The following is a 16,757-nucleotide window of genomic DNA, read 5'->3' as shown; positions in this document are numbered from 1 at the left end:
TCTCCTCCCTCAGAGTCTATCAACAGCGTGCTGCTTTCCGCATCTCTTCCACTCTCAATGCTGGCACTGGGGCTACTAAGTATCTCTGTGAGAGCAATAGTATCCGTCGTGGCAGCGCGGAGCCCCCCTTCCTCCAGCGGCAACGCTGTCTTACCTGCTCCCACAAGTCTGACTGCCATCCTACCATTTTTAGACAGTGCGGTTTTTCCCCTGATCTCCGTATCGCCCGCAGGCAGCACGGAGGATTGCGCCCCTGCAAGCCGGACAGCTCGGGTGCCTTTCATTACATTTCTTGGCGGCGCCAAATACAGACACGGCCAGCCGATCCCAGACGCCGAGGAGCAGGAACCAAGGAAGGAGCGTGGAGAGTGCGAGGCCAGGTTTCTCCAGCATTCTCTCCTCACAGCCTGCCAAAACCTTCCGCTTGAGATGAGCATCCGAAGACCAGCCGGAAGCGGAACAGCAGAGCAAAGCAAGGCGTGAATAATCCAGGGTCCGAAAAATATCGCTCTATGTGCAGATTTTTCAAGTCGACTTATCGTTGAACATAGGATCCGCAAGTATGAGCCAGTCGGGAGCTGGAGACGTGAGGTTTCTTCCTTCCCCGCGCTTCCTTTTATCATATACACTTTTCGATGCTGATGTATTTTAGAGATGGGATTAGTGATTTTAGATAACTTTTTAACCGACCTATGAATGAGGAGTGGGTGTCATGTGCCAGAGTTAGGCCTAGTGAGAAATAGTGCCAAATTACATGTATGTGGTTCTTTCCTAAAGTTGCCTTCCGTTTATCTCATGGACTTTTGGCACACATTTGCATTTGTGACACTTGGGTTAGTTTCTAAGAAGCACCGACCCTGCTGACACAAAAGAACTTCGTGAGACCACTAGCACACTGGCTTGGCATTATGTGAAGGCCTTCACGTGTGTGATATGATGTGTTTGTTAATACGTCCTTATGGTGACACGACTATCTCCGGAATACAAACAACAGGCAGCCTGATCTCAATTACGGTCCAAGGCAAGGATGCTCTTTTCTACATCTATCCTTTTGTTTCCAAATACAATCAGAGGAGATGCTTCTTCTGATTTCGAGTGGTCCCTGCATGCTGGAGCTTTCGCCTAGTAGCTGACTGACATCTCCGTGAAGGGTGCCCAGTTTGAGACAAAGTTGGGGTCCGACACTCTTACCCACCAGGCAGAGGGGATAGATCATCCAGAAGGGGGTTTCTTGGCAGACCATACATTCAGATCATAGACACGTAGGTTAGGGTTTGCATCACAGGAGTACATTAGGTCATTATAATATTGTATATGTATGCATATAAGGTTTCACAACCAGATGATGGAACTCTTCATTTTATTCACTGTTTTTACACTCATTGTAACATTTATCTACTCCTGTCTATTAATTATTGCAGCCACTGGTCCCTCTAGAGTGCCCACCTGGGCGGCCGCGCAGATTGTCATTTATCGCCGTGCAAGGGGCCTTCCAGAGCGTGCATTACAAAGGGTCCTTCTGCTGATCAGCAGGAGAGCTCATTATGGGCGTCTGAAAACTAACAAAGATACGTGCGCCCACAATAAAAAGGACAACTCGGGCAGGGGTAACTGGATGGCTTTAGTTAAAGACCCCTTTGGAGGACTATTACTGTGGGCTGCCTCCAAATTTTGTGTCATTTGTCTGTTGTGCTACAGAATGGACTAGAATTGAACTAAGCATAACACAGTAAATCAAAAGTATTAACACATTACAAAGTGTAACTTATTTCAGCTGAGACTATACTCTGTTTTTACCTTTCTATATACTCTTAATTTTAGCTCTAGCGCAGTGTTTCCCGAACCTTGATTTATGGTGATACATCCAAGCTGTGAATGATGAAGCTTTTAAATTCTGTGTTTATTTTGTCAAGTATGCTGCATGCTTCAAACACGTTGGTCAAAAGTCAGGTTATGTTGTTTGCTGCTTATGTTTTTTTAACACAGTATAGGTGTTTTTAAACCCCTCTCACTTTGCAGCCCGAAAAGGAAAAGCCCAGTGAATTATGTGCCAATCTTGCTGGGGTATATGAAGTGTGAAAAATGGAAAGGCTGTAGGAAGTCGTTTTTTCATAGCACACAACAAGCATGTGGATGCCTGTAAATAAACTGTATACATTCAGCAGTTTTGAAAGCAAAGATTGGGCACATTTCTGTATAATTCTGAAGTGTGATTGAAATAGAGATTTTCATAGGATCAGAATAAATCAAGACTCTCAAATAATACATATTCACTGTGCCCCGATTTCCGCACATTATCTTTTATGTTCAAAACAGTTTAAAACTGTATGGTTGTGTAAATTTAGTGACCATTTCAATGGAAATGTGCTCTCTGTACATAACAATGCGCTAACACACCATCCTTTAGGTACAGGTCCATTAAAGCTAGGTGGGCTTTCGAAAGTTTATGATACTAAAAAGTGGGTTGTGGTTCTAAAAATTTTGGGAAGCACTGCACTAAGCAATAGCACTTAAATTACACCCAAAAAGGTACTTTTACTAAATATCTTGGTCCAAATGTATGAAGCACTGTTCACAAAATCATGGTCGCGCTTTGCAACCATGTGCAACCATTGTGCTATTTGCGATCCCACCTATGTATTAAAAGGTTGGTTCGCTAAAATGCCAAATTGCGAGGTTACAATTCAACCTACCTCATGAATACTAATAAGGGAGGCCAAAATGAGACCAACTATGATTCAGAGCCATCACAGGGAGAGTGGCCAGCTTGGGTCAGCAGATCACTATGACTGTGATTTATTTTAAATAAAGCAATAATATATACTTTTTTCAAAATGCAGCTTTTTTTCCTGAAAGGAAAACGGTATGCATTTAAAAGAAAACATAATAAAAGAATAGTTCAAATAAAAATAATTAAAGAGTAGGAAGGGGATCACCGCGTACTCTACAAATTGTTTTTGTCAACATTCACGAAGGGTTACAGTGACATTTGTGTAGTCAGTAAAGCCGCAAAAAAGTATTTCATCCCATTCGAAATTGGTATTTAGAAGGGACACTCTCAACATACCACTTGCAAATACTGATTCAGTATTTAGTCACAAACCCAAATTGCGACTTGATAACATGTTACTGTATTGAAATTTGGATTCGCTACATACCAAAAGGTATTTTTGAAGGTCGCGAACAGCCCGATATTACACATCAGACCTTTTGTGAACACAAAATGCGTTTGCATATATGTCCCTTGTTCTTGATAGTCCTTTCTTCAATTCCCACCGTTTTCAATTCCATTCATATGCTGAAAGTTGGATTTTCATTTAACAACAATGTGCAGTCTAGGAGCTAATTTCTATGCATTGATCCATCTTAGCTAACACACCAGGAACAATTTTCCCACAATTTTATATAATGCAACCCTGGTCAAAGGACCTTGGATGGCTTCATATGAGATGAGCACGGGAAAATGTTATCCAATATGTAGGTTTTGCGAAGGACAGCGCATGCAAGATCTTTTGCTTTATATACAGTGGGCTTGGAGGCCACTAATTACTTATCATTGGTTGGCTTCATTGTCACTCACCTTGCTTTTATCTTATTGGTCGGCTGTCATAAGTTTCCTTCCTCTTCGTTTGTTTGTCCCTCCCCTGAAGTATTGATGAATTACTTGCATCCTTCCACTGCTCATTTTATTAGGTGCTTCTTTTTTTTAATAGGTTTAAGTATTATACCACAGTGGGTCTTTTACATCTGGCTCCCTCATGTACTTCTCCCCCTCCTGCTCTCTGTCTAGTTGCTTTCTCCGCCCCCGTTGTCCGTGTTGTAGCTTCCTTCTACCACTTTCGTCCAGTTGTCTGTGTTATTGCTTGCTACTTCCCACTCTCTGTGCTGTGACTTGCTTGTCTTCAAATGCTGTGTGTGTTCTTGCCTGCCAATTACCACTGCCTGTATTCTTGCTTGCTCCCTCCCTCTTTCCTCTTGCTGTCCATGTTGCCCCTGCACCTGTCATAGCAAACAAAAAGACAGAGATATGATGCTGCCAACAATGGCTGCATCGTAGCACTTATTTAAAAAGAAAACATCAAGCCCTACACGACTCCTCCTGCCTTTCACCTTTTTAAGAGGTAGCACGCTTACTCCTATTACAACTCAGTTGCACACACATAGACACTTCATTGATGCACAGCAAAAAAATAATTAGAGGGAACATTGATTGCAGCACACATTTTCTATACAAGAATCACTACAGTTCAATAAATATTGAAAAACGTTCCTTGGTGTAGTCTTTGTATATTTCTCTGAGTGAAAGAGAGCACAAGTGACTTAGTGAAAAGTTCTAGGTCTGTCACCACGGCTCCTCAGGGAACAGGGTTGTTATGTTTAGTAGTTGCCAGAACTGGTCGCTCCCTGTCTAGGTTTGGGGGGGCTAACAGTGGCACGGTGAGCTAGCTGGTCTAAGTGAACATATATCCTGCAGGGATGAAATGAGTCTGGCACCATCTTAAGGTAATGTTGTCCTCAAATGCACAGTTTCTTCTAATTAGTGGAAACTACATTACAGATTTGCATTCAGTACCCCAACTCCCTGACCCCGTGCAAAGCAAGCACCGAATGCCCACCATCCCAATATGCAGAGTGCCTGTCGCCCCATCAACAACATAGTCAAATCAGTGGTTGCTTGAAGTCGCCTAAGGAAGAAATCAGTAAACAAACATAACATCCATTTTTTTACCAAAAATTGTTTGTGCCCCATATCTGGGGTGCTGCCTCAAGCTGTGCTGCAGGGTCCCTCACACCCCCAAGGGTGCTACTGGGGAAGAAGGTACTCACTGCTTCTACTTTGTGTCCTCAAATAGTCTCATAGTCAGCTATGAAAAGTGGCTCCAGGTGCCACTCAGCATCCAGTGCAGTGTTTAGTCTGCAAGCTCCCCCACTGCCTCACAGCTCCTCAGTTGTATGACATTACCACACCTTCCTTCACCACGCACATCTTTACATCCCACATTTCACCATGCATTCCCCTACCACGCATACTTTTACCATGCTTACTGTTTCTGAAAAATTCTATCACAGTGTAACCATTACTCAAAATGTATACATTATCTCTTAATACATTTTTAATCCCATTTGTCGTTAACACATTTGGTAGTATTTGAACATATTATATCTTTAAATGCGTGGTTTTGTCTTGCATTGTAAAGACCTGCATGCCAACAGTCTTTACGATGAAAAAAATGCATGGAAAACGTACTGTAAAGTAAAAACCTCGGAGTAAAGGCTGTTCCCCAGCTCCTCATGCTTCACTGTCACATTGATGAGCTCTGCCTGAGTGGAGCCTAATTTGTTGCACTGGTGCACCCCCACGCCTCACTGACTTTGTCCTCCTGTGGTAAATAAAAATACCGGACTGAATTTCATACGGAATCTTAAAATAAAGTAAATAGCTCAAAATAACAAGAGGCAGAATCCGTGGTATAAGAGGTTTTCTAAATGGGCTTTATTCCATTCAAAATGGCCGACTCGAGTCGCGGCCTTCAGGTTCCGTCACCACGAGGGTTCAGGAAGTGAAGTACAATATTTTATTGACAGACATGCATTTTTATAATAAGTACATTACAATGAAACGAATGTAGAAGGCGTAACATTTGATAAGAAAAGTGACATAACAGGTACGTAATTGAAACTAGGCGTAATAAGGAATAAAAGAAACATGATTGGTTAGGATTATCAGACATAGGTGGATCTATAAGATAATACTTGGCATAGATGCGCGCGCGGCAGCATGACGTGTAATTGACGTGCAACTAGGGGGTGAAGGGGACTTGACATTTAGCTCTACATGTGGAGACGAGAAGTCTGGGGGGTCAAGTCAACCTAATCCCAAATCATATCTAACATCCTATGTTTAAAGAACTATGTTATCCACAAGGAAGAGACTCTCGGACAGAATCTATTCTATACTGACTGTGTGCGTGTACAAGCGTCTAAGTGTCTATATGAGATGCGAGGGATAGAAAACTTTCCATGGCAACAGGGCTATGAATCACTTGCAGGAGGACGGAAAGGCTGAGTCCTTGCTTGTGAGCTAAAGGAAATGTTTACCTAAATCACTAGACAGGAATGCATCGGTTGGAGAGCAAAATAGATAATTCGAAGGTGAAATACAACTTCTTGGCAGGCAGGCGAAAACTGGCCGAGGCAGGCACCGTTAGCTGCACAGGGAGTAGGACAAAGTTCATGGATACAGATGCGAGCTCAAGCTGAAGCTGTCAGAGACAGAAAGCAGGGAGAGGCTTTGAGGACAGAATCGGGCCTACTTGCCTGAACTGTAAAAATGGAGTAACTTAGCCATTTAAAGTCGGTGGCCTTTTATACTTAGGAATCGAATATCCAGCCCTTTGATGGCGGATCTGACAGAGAACATATCGACGGTAGACACACATGTGTTTGCGTCTTAAAAACTGGAACTGGAGGGAACATACATGTACTTGTAACATGCATATAGAACCGTTGGGGTCCAAGATAGGGGACATAACTGATCAGGAAAATCCACATTTCCACATTCCCTCCTTGTCCCCTTCTTGCCCTTCAAGAGATATCAATCTTCATCATTCCATCGATTTGCTCATGGAGCATCATTTCTTCTTCCTTCTTCTTCCGGCATTTTGAACGAGAACTCTGATATGGGATGCATGATGTGGCACACAGACCACAAATCGCTGGTCCACATTGCAGACATAAACAACAACTGAAGAGCATAAGAAGGCCAATACCTAGGAAGGATAGAACTCTCCATCCCCAGGCTGATATCACATTCCAAAACCACCCGGACCACGTCCAAGTGCCTGGATTCTCGTGTATCTGGCTTACAATCTTATGAAGTCGTGTTATAGCTTTATATACAGATGGCGAATTTTTTGGTATGAATATGCAACAGCTGGATCCGATGACCCTGCAAGCTCCGCCCCTATCGGCCAGGATGACGTCAAGGACAAGACGATTCTGGAGAACAACAATTCTCATCACTGATTGTTCCTCTGTCAGATTGCCTAGGGCGGCTATAGTCTCGTTTACTACAGCTTCAAGAGTCTTGGTTAGTCTACGTATCAGCTTACTATTTGATATGGTACCTATATAGGGAAAGATACCTTTATTGAAATCTACATACTTGTCCCATGCCGTCTCAGTATAATCGACAACTGGGAGATCTCTACGCTCTCTTTTATGTACTAAATGAACATTTCGATAATAATCAGGGGGAGCTAGGAAAACAGGTGGCAAAAGGAATGCTATGTAACAGGTACCATCCCAATCTAAAGGCAGACGCATATATGCCGTCTGGCCACATATGAAGTAAGAATGGCGAGAAGCTCTAAATGAAGATTTGCCTTGATCACTATATTCTATTGTAGTAATGCATTGGCTATGGCCCATATGTATGGAACCAACTTTTCTTACACATAATTCACCTTTAACTGGAAATACTGACATAGTGGGCAGAATTAGTTCAACTTCGGATTTGACATTTAAAATCATAAGATTAGGCGTAAAATTACCTAATTTATACACTTCATTCTCTAAATCAGTTCCTGTTCTACTGGGGTGACCCTCCTTATTAGGGTGACAGACTTTGAATAAAACTAGATTCAGATTTCCCCATATCCAATGTTGTTGATAAACTGCTGTGTCTGGGTCTATGGAATTTAATAAACTAAACCATGCTCCACAGGAGCCATTGTGTGTGAACGGATGTGGAAAGAAAGGCAGAACTCCTTTGTTATTCTGATAGGGAGGGAGTCGGCCACACACCCAACAATTGGTGGCATTACTAGTCTGATGGGAATGATGTAACATACTAATGAAGGTGTTATTGCGCAGCGCAAGTCTATAGGACAACTCATGTGGCGGTAGGTCACTAAAAGAATGTTCACCAGTTATATTGAAAGTACGTTTAGAAACAGGATAATACATATGCAACAATATACTTGCAGTAACTTATTAAAAAACTCAAGGAAAACAAAATTAATAAAGTCACAATACAGTGGTTACGCAGTAATTTACAATAAGCATGTCGTTTCATTATGATTCTGGACTCTACATGATTCAGACCTAAGGGATACATGTCGGGACAGATTCAACCGCTTCACCTTGGAGAGGACTTAAACAATCAAATCGTCCGACAGCTTGGATCTGGACCTGAGTTTCTGTTTATAGAGTTCGGTGCTACTGGCCTCAGCCAAAGGTAGCTTTGAGTCAATGGGGGAAGACACACGGGGAGTACTGTTTGTGTCAGGAGGAAGTCCATGAAATTTTTTGATATGGCTGGAATGCACCCATCCTTTTCTTCCTTCGATCTTCACAGCTGTTCTGGTCGTCAGCAGGACCAACTTAGGAAGCCTCCACCTTGGCTCCAGTTGGGTTTTCCGATCAAAGTTTCTGATGAGAACATAATCACCGGGAATTACATCATGAGGTTTCACCTCGGTGTTGTCGGGAAAAGCTGCGACTACCTGTGAACGACAAGATTGTAGTGCAGACATCAAGGAAGCCAGGTAATCTGTCAGCATATTACAGTCAACATCAGTTATTTTACGGGGTATAGGCGTCCCCCACATATTCGGTGGTCTACCAAAGATCACTTCATACGGGGATAGCCCTGTTCGAGAGTGTGCTACCATTCTCATGTAGAATAGCGCAACTGGTAAGGCTACTATCCAGTCCACACCTTTTTCCTGACATATTTTAGACAATCTGATTTTTAAAAGTTGATTATGTCGTTCCACGAGACCTGCTGCCTCGGGGTGTCGGACACAGTGGAATTTCCACTGATATCCCAACAAAAGTGAGACATGTTTCATTAATTCGGATGAGAAAGGCTGGCCGTTATCTGAATATACAACACGTGGTAAACCGTACCGTGGGAAGAATTCTCGAACTAGCTGCTTGGCAGTAGTCGGGGCAGTGTAATCTGATACGGGATACGCCTCTGTCCAACGGGAGAGAGCGCAGACAACTACGAGGACATATTTGAATCCTCGACAACGTTCCATCTGAATATAATCCATCTGGAGGACTTCAAAAGGATGGTCAGGAGGCTGAAATCCACCCTGCTCTACGGGAACACTTTTTCCTGGATTAAACTGACAACATATCATACAGGTACGAACTTTTTGTTTAGCTGCTGCTCGTAAATGTTTATTGAACCAAATGTGCTGAATGCTGTCTAGCATAGCCTTCTCTCCTAAATGTGCTGGACTGTGAACTGTAGCTATAATGGCTTGAACCATGGAATCAGGGAGAAACCATACAGATTTCTCCTTCGTCATCCACCCTTGATCTGTCTGGATCCCTCCTAGTTCAGTCCACTTCTTTATTTCTTCTGCTGTGGCATGTGTCTGTATGTCAATTACGTCAAGTGCGGGATCCTTAATTGTCATACACTGTGTTGGTGTCTGAACTATTGGCTTTGTCATGTCTAATGTGCGATTCTGAGCAGTCTGTTTAGCTGTTCTGTCAGCTAAATCATTGCCTTGAGAAATGGTATCAGTGGCCTTCGTATGTGCTTTACATTTCATAATTGATATAGCAGTGGGTAGATGTATTGCGTCTAACAAAGCATGAATGAGGGGTCCGTGCTGAATGTGGGCACCATGGGAGGTTAAATAACCTCTCTCTCGCCACAGCACGCCGAAGTCGTGTACAACTCCGAATGCATAACGTGAGTCAGTGTATACATTAACTTTCTTATTTGTGGCTTGAATACAGGCTTGTGTTAGAGCAATAAGTTCTGCTGCTTGGGCTGACAAAGTATCTACACAATTTGTCTCAATAACTTCAGTGTCTGTTGTGACTGCATACGCGGCCACTAAGTCTCCTGTACTTGCTCTCATACACGATCCGTCTACATACAACGTCAGGTCTGGATCTAACAATGGAACGTCTGTCAAGTCTTGTCTAGGTTTCGTCTTTATTTCAATGATTTCAACACAATCATGAGCTAGTGGGTCTGTTCCAATTACAGGTAATAGTGTAGCAGGATTCAATGTATTACATCGTCGGATCTCTATGTGTGGTTGAAACAATGTCAGTTCATAACCGGTAAGTCTTGCTATGGTCAAGTGTTGTGTTTGTGTTCGGTTCACAAGAACCTCTACCGCATGTGGTACTTGTACTGTCAATGGGTGTCCTAATACTATGGCATCGCTTTGTCTGATAGCTAAGGCTGTCGCTGCCACTGATTTCAGGCATGCAGGCAAAGCCTGAGCTACGGGATCTAATGTACTGGAAAAATAAGCACATGGCTTACGTGATCCTGCTTGATCCTGAGTGAGTACTGACAAGGCAGTACCTTCGCGTTCTGTAACAAAGAGTGTAAAATGTTTGCTATAACATGGTGTTGCTAAAACAGGTGCTTGACATAAAGTTTTCTTTAAACTTTCAAAAGCTTGTGTATGTTCTTGCGTCCAAGGGAGAACAGTCGATGTGGCTGCCTCCTGTGTGGTTAACTGAATGAGTGGTTTTGCTAGAAATGCGTACTGAGGGATCCACTGCCTACAATATGAAGTGAGGCCTATGAAAGCTCGCACCTCCTTTTGTGTCTGGGGTATTGACATATTAGCAATTAACTGGATGCGATCTGGTGTAAGCTGCCTTCCCTCCTTGGACAGCGAGTGACCAAGATAAATAACTCGCTGGACACAGAATTGCAGCTTAGAAGGAGACACCTTGTGCCCCTTGTCGGCTAGAAAATGTAAAACTGTCAGAGAAGCCTTTTCACATTCTGGCTCGCTTCTTGCGGTGATCAGCAGATCATCGACATATTGAAGCAGTGCAGTATTGACTGGCATGTGGATACTGTCAAGTTCTCGTTTCAATGCTTGGCTGTAGATGCTGGGGCTTTCTGTGAATCCTTGGGGAGCGCGTGAGAATTTAAAGCTGCGCCCATTTAAACTGAATCCGAACAAGTATTGGCTTTCCGGATCTATTGGGACGCTGAAAAAGGCATTCTTAAGATCAATTACAGTAAAGAATGTTGCTTCGGAATCAATTGCTGTCAATAATGATGATATATCAGGGACCACAGGGAATTGTGGTACAATACACTTGTTTAGTTCACGCAAATCAATAACCAATCGGTATACTGGTGGGGCAGTAGGATCAGTTCGTTTAAGAATCGGAATTATCGGTGAATTACATATATTAGAGTCTGTTTCTACAACTACTCCCTGGGCAATCAGCTCGTCAATGATTTTCAGCAAAGCCACTACAGCATCATGCGGTAACTTGTATTGTCGCATTCGTGGTAGTACCACTCCTGCTTTCAATGTAACTCGATAGGGTGTAATGTTCATGCAGCCAACATCCGTAGGGCCTTGTGCCCATAGATGTACTGGTAAAGTCTGTAGTCGGGGATCCATGTCTCTAGACACATAGTGACCTTTAAAATCACGCAAAAACAACCTTACTCCTTCCGGAGAACAACATATTATGGCTCCTAGTGCTTTCAGAGTCTTAATTCCTAACAGATTTTCTGGGCATGATTTAGTAAGCAATAAATCTGTAGTTCGTGTCAAAGGCCCTATCGTAAGTGGTAGAGGCTGTGATACTTCATTAACAATAGGTTTTCCCGAAAAACCAAGGGAAACATTTTGAGAGCCTGAGAGGGGTGCCCCTGGAACTTCACTACGTTTTATTGTTGTTCGACTTGCCCCTGTATCGAGTAAGAATTTTCTATTTTGACCTAATAATTCACTATGTACATAAGGTCCTTCTTGATCTACAGGAATCTCGATAAGTGGTAAGTCAACTTCCCTCTCTAGGCTGGTTCATGCGTAACGCTGATACTCAGGGTATTCATACTGTGCGGTCTGATACATTTGTCGTGTTGTGGTTTGTGTGGCAGTAGCAGGCAACGGTGGTGCAGCTGGCACAAACTGTATGGGTTGCTGTGAGGCTGGCATGGACTGTTGCTGAACTGGCATGGACTGTCCATGCTGCATAGCTCCTTGTTCATTCTGATCTTGTCTAACTAATCGTGGTCTCTCTTTTGCAATACCTGTAGCTATATTACGTTTTAGGACTGGGCAATCATGTACATAATGGCCTAGTTGTTTACAGTAATTGCAGGTTCCTTTTACAGGAACTGCAGAATCACCAGAATGTGTCACACCCTTTTTGTGACCATCTGCTGGTACTGTCTGAGAAACTAGCATTTTCATTTTTGTATCCTTCATGCGTCTATGCTCATGTTCTTGTTCATCCCTAATTCTATTGTGATGATACTGTAACATTTGTAGCATTTGCGACGGAGTGTTACTTTGCCAGGTACTCTCGAATTTCAATATTCTATTCTTCACTGGAGGCAACGCATTTTCCACTAATTTTGTCACAAATAGATGTGGATATGAGTCACTACTTGCTTTTATACCACTATTTATACCAAAACATTTTTCAAATCGAGCATAATAATCGCTTGTGTCTTCATCTTGCTTTTGTTTGCAGGCTGTGATTGCACCCCAATCTTCCTTTTTTGTAGTTAATAAACGTGGCAGTACCTGTACTAGTAAACCTGGTAACAGTTTAACTTTATCCCCGAGCCCTGAACCTGCAGTTCGGCCCCTTTCTTCCTCTGCTAATGCTGTCCAGTCTATCTTTTGGTCTCCTACTTCCCACTCTTTTTCTTTCAGTTTTTCATATATGCCAGCAGGCAAAAGCACCTTTAATATCGTCATAATATCAGGAAAGGTGTACTCTCCCATCAGTAACATGTCTTTAATTTCTCGGTGGAAACCCGCTGGGTCCTTGTCGTGACTAGGTACTACTTTCTTCATTTCTAATAATTCCATTTTTGATATGGGTGTGTAAACAAATACACGGTGAAACTCATTGTCTTCGCCTTTTATTGGGTGCACTTCTCGTAAAGGATTTTGTCTATCCATATAGTACGGTGCTCTTTCTCTGCGGGGCAGGGAGAGAGAATCTGGATTTACAAAAAGGACATACTGTTTACGTGACACTAATATTTCCTTAATTAGCTTGTTACTAGAACCTCTCCATCTGTTCGTGAGTAGTTCCGTTAATATATCAGGTAAAGGACCAGGGTCAGCATGTTGGCCTTTATATAATATGAGGAGTTGCTGAATCATATATATTCCAGCTAAGCGTTGTTCATCTGTACTGAGATTAAAAAACGTGTGTGCTACGGTCTCATCACCGTATTTTTCAGGACTGTCAATCCAGTGAACGGCTGATCTGGCCAATTCTTGCTCATCCATGGAATCGAGGAGGTGGTAACCCCTTCGTTCTCGCAGTATCTTATCTGCGGCTTGGAACGAATGTTCAGGAGATTTCAGATTTATTACAGGCGTCGGATACGTTCTGTTATTATTTGGACATACAGAGTGTATGGGATCAGAAAAACATCCAGCATTATCACAGGATCTTCCTCTGCCTACATAGGCTATGGTCTCTGACTGTCTTGCGGAATTCCCTGATTCGGACACTTCATCTTGCTCAAACTCGTCTGTTCCCAATCTTTCTTCATGAATACGCTCTATTTCTTTACGTATTTTTCGGCACATGGCTATTATACAATTTTGCTTATCGTGTCTCCCTTCTGATATATTCTGACTCCATCTTGTAAGAGTAAGCATTGCATTTGGGTCTACCCCCGGACGGTCTTGATTTCTGATTACACAGTTTATGAGGAAACGTAACAGTTCCCCTTGTATTTCTACTTTCTGGAATTCCATAGCTCTGTTAATACATCCTGGATCTCGTCCTGTTTGAACAAAATGATATATGTTATCTAGATGCGTAGTCATTCCTGGTAACCTCGCTAAATACTCGGCGGCTCGCCTGATACGTAATGATGCCAGGACCATTTCGTCCTCTTTACCAACCACTGGGTCATATCTACAATTTACAAGGAGTTCCTTAAGCGTACGTTCACTTACGAATTTAGGTGTACGTGAATGTGCTGACTCTTGAAAAACAAGTTTATTTATTCTAGGTGGTGTGAAGGTATTGCTAGCCCCTCCCGTGGCCCCATCTGGGGCGTCGGGTGTGAATGGGTTCGTTGAACGTGACACAGCAACTATGGGTGTCGATACCCCTGTAGAGTCGACTGCGGAGACAGATGCGGAAACAGATGTGCTTGCCAAAGCTTGTGTCGGGACTTGCTGTTGCACGGGGACAGGTACCTGATCCTGACGTTGAACCCCTCCGCTAGGCGGTCTATGTGGTGTGGCGTTAGCATACTCGGGAGCTGCGTCGTCTAGATATGAGGAAAGAAAAACATCTTCTGCGGTTCTGGGATGCCCTTTTGGATGTACCTTAATTGGAAATAATGGGGGTGGCAAGTCTTTTGGCGTCTCTGGAGCAGCCTTAGGTAGTCCTTCGGCTAGAAGGGGATACATACCATTCATAAGAGCATTTCTTTGTCTATTTACTTGTTCTGATTTCACTCGGATACCTTCCTTAATTAATAGATTTTCTTCAATTTTATTTGAACTTTCTTTACTCCTCTCTTCTTGTCTACGTGCTTTTTCTGTTCGTCTATGAGATTCTTTACGCCATAACTCAACAGCGTCTTTCTGTGACTGTCTGACCTTTCTTTTCCATAACTCTTCCTCCACTTTCATGATGCATTCTGCATCCCAGGTTCCCGCTACGGGCCACCTTTGACTTTCCGGCAATCCCTTGGTATAATCTACCCATAGATCAAGAAACAATATGGCATCTAAGCCATGTTTATGGTACATAAAATGCCCTGGAGTGTCCCTAGGAGGAATAGGAACTGCTTCTTCAAGCACCCCTTTTCTGGTAGTAATCTGTCTTAACTTCGAGAAGAGCGGCATATTTACAACTGATCTGATACTTACTCTTGAATTTTCTTAATACGAAAAACACAATAAATGAACAGTGAACAATGAACAGTCATTCATACCACAATATGCAAGACATTTCTGAATACTTTAAACATTAAACATTAAACATTTATAACAATGATCGACAATGATGACAGTCTGCATAACTAATCACCAAGCAGAATTCTTGACAATAACTAGATACTTCGGAATACTTGATATACTGCTAAACAGTACATATACACTGCTAAACAGTGCAGACCGGATTTGTGTACCCAAATCCGTCTTGACCGGCACAACCTATGTGCGCGTCAACACGCCTCCCCGGCGATGGTACTCACCGAGTAGCTCCTTGAAACGGAAGGCCTCAGAGAATGGACAGGACTCGATAACTGCGGACAGCGGACCCTCTGGACATCGGGATTTCGGAAAACCTGGTGGGCCTCAGTATACCTCGGATCTTGCTCTCTCAGCTAGGCTCTGGTCGGGATACTTCGCACTTCTCACCGCCTCGTCTGGGTTGATCGCAGCCTCAGTCGCCCCCGCTTGACCGGAGGGAGCTTACAGGAAATCCTGCTGGTACGCGTTTATGGTCCGTCCAGCTGTGGCAGGAGACCGGGCCTGCAACGCACCGCCGGCGCGTGAGATGAGAAAGTGTCCCTATTCGGGCGCCATTATGTGGTAAATAAAAATACCGGACTGAATTTCATACGGAATCTTAAAATAAAGTAAATAGCTCAAAATAACAAGAGGCAGAATCCGTGGTATAAGAGGTTTTCTAAATGGGCTTTATTCCATTCAAAATGGCCGACTCGAGTCGCGGCCTTCAGGTTCCGTCACCACGAGGGTTCAGGAAGTGAAGTACAATATTTTATTGACAGACATGCATTTTTATAATAAGTACATTACAATGAAACGAATGTAGAAGGCGTAACATTTGATAAGAAAAGTGACATAACAGGTACGTAATTGAAACTAGGCGTAATAAGGAATAAAAGAAACATGATTGGTTAGGATTATCAGACATAGGTGGATCTATAAGATAATACTTGGCATAGATGCGCGCGCGGCAGCATGACGTGTAATTGACGTGCAACTAGGGGGTGAAGGGGACTTGACATTTAGCTCTACATGTGGAGACGAGAAGTCTGGGGGGTCAAGTCAACCTAATCCCAAATCATATCTAACATCCTATGTTTAAAGAACTATGTTATCCACAAGGAAGAGACTCTCGGACAGAATCTATTCTATACTGACTGTGTGCGTGTACAAGCGTCTAAGTGTCTATATGAGATGCGAGGGATAGAAAACTTTCCATGGCAACAGGGCTATGAATCACTTGCAGGAGGACGGAAAGGCTGAGTCCTTGCTTGTGAGCTAAAGGAAATGTTTACCTAAATCACTAGACAGGAATGCATCGGTTGGAGAGCAAAATAGATAATTCGAAGGTGAAATACAACTTCTTGGCAGGCAGGCGAAAACTGGCCGAGGCAGGCACCGTTAGCTGCACAGGGAGTAGGACAAAGTTCATGGATACAGATGCGAGCTCAAGCTGAAGCTGTCAGAGACAGAAAGCAGGGAGAGGCTTTGAGGACAGAATCGGGCCTACTTGCCTGAACTGTAAAAATGGAGTAACTTAGCCATTTAAAGTCGGTGGCCTTTTATACTTAGGAATCGAATATCCAGCCCTTTGATGGCGGATCTGACAGAGAACATATCGACGGTAGACACACATGTGTTTGCGTCTTAAAAACTGGAACTGGAGGGAACATACATGTACTTGTAACATGCATATAGAACCGTTGGGGTCCAAGATAGGGGACATAACTGATCAGGAAAATCCACATTTCCACACTCCTAGGGCCTGGCAGACCTCCAGCCAGTCCAAAACCT

Source organism: Triturus cristatus, chromosome 2_2 (assembly GCF_964204655.1).
Source record: "Triturus cristatus chromosome 2_2, aTriCri1.1, whole genome shotgun sequence".
Classification (NCBI taxonomy): domain Eukaryota; kingdom Metazoa; phylum Chordata; class Amphibia; order Caudata; family Salamandridae; genus Triturus; species Triturus cristatus.
Note: the sequence above shows the minus strand (reverse complement) of the source record.